The sequence below is a fragment of the Pteropus vampyrus genome, unplaced genomic scaffold (genome assembly GCF_000151845.1).
Source record: "Pteropus vampyrus isolate Shadow unplaced genomic scaffold, Pvam_2.0 Scaffold666, whole genome shotgun sequence".
NCBI lineage: Eukaryota > Metazoa > Chordata > Mammalia > Chiroptera > Pteropodidae > Pteropus > Pteropus vampyrus.
In genome coordinates, this window is record NW_011889447.1 from 7,564 (window position 1) to 8,906 (window position 1,343).

Below are 1,343 nucleotides of genomic sequence, written 5' to 3' on the forward strand. Positions count from 1 at the left end.
TCTCTCCAGCTGCTTCCTGCCTCGTCCCTGGCCTAAGTCCGGCCGCGCTGCCCGCCAAGCCCAAGGGAACGCAGGGGACCCTCACGGAGTCCCCTCCCAGGAGGACCCCGGGCAGAGCACAGGCTCTGTCCCAGCCCTGGGGCCTGGTGCTGTCACCGAGCGTGGTTCCGAGGCCACCCTTGCAGGAGCTTCTGAAACACCAGAGACACAGTTCGCCCAGAAGGCAGACGGGCAGAGCGCAGACGGGCAGAGCGCAGACGGGCAGAGCGCAGACGGGCAGCGTGCAGATGGCTGCGGGGGCCGTGTGTGCCCGCCCAGGGCACCCGCCACCTGTGCCTGGCGAGCGGGCAAACGGCTACTTGCAGAGCGATCACAGGACCCGTTAGCTGTCACCACTCGTCACAGTTCTGCGGTAGCCGGGGCACCGGCATGCACTGCACCACGGCATCCTCTCCTTAACTGGCCACGCCGAGAGCCACGAGCCGACCTCCTGCAGCGAGGTGATGTAACACAGCCGTCCGGGCTCAGGTGGGCCGATCAGGTCTGTGAGGGTCGAGCGGCGGCCCCTCCCGGCCGGGCACAGGCTGCAGCCGCATCTGCACAGAGACTGAGAGGTGACGTCACTCGTTATGCGTGCAGAATGGGGACATGTTGATGGCCTGCCCATCCTCCAAGGAGTGATGGGGACTCTGTCTTCTGGAGCCTGGGAACCAGCGATTGAAGTGTCGGCAGGACCCCTGTCATCCTGGCATTTAAACATGTGACCTAGTGTCCGGGCGGGGCAGGCCTGATGACACGGCCACCTCTGGCGTCGGTTCAGGTCGACGGAACTCTATGCCAAGTGACTCCAGCACGTCTAAGACTTGTCATCTCTTATCAGGCCGATTCGTCCTTGTGGGTCACTTGCATACAAAGATTGGTAAGTTTTCCCCTATGTAGAATTTCACGTCGATAAAGTAATCATTTTTCTTTTATTAATTTTCTTTTATTACGGTGAATTGTCCCATCAGCTCCTCCGCAAACATCAGAATAAACCAGAGCGGGATTTGTGTCGACCGCCTGCCATGGTGCCTGCTGCTTCTGCCAGTTGGTGAAATGGACGAGATGCCATTGTCGAGCCTCCGCCATGCTCGCCATGCTCGCCAAAGTGGGAGGGGACAGACGTCCAGGACGCGAGCGACACGTTGTCAACAGGGCGGGGGGAGGGGTGTGTGGTGGCCGAGGCCGCGGGAAGTGGCTCACGCCGGAGCAGAGGGCGGATCGACCCTAACGATGTGTCTTGACAGGTGTGGACGAAGGGACAAGGATCCGGACAGAAGGACGCCCCAGCCAGGACACGCAGG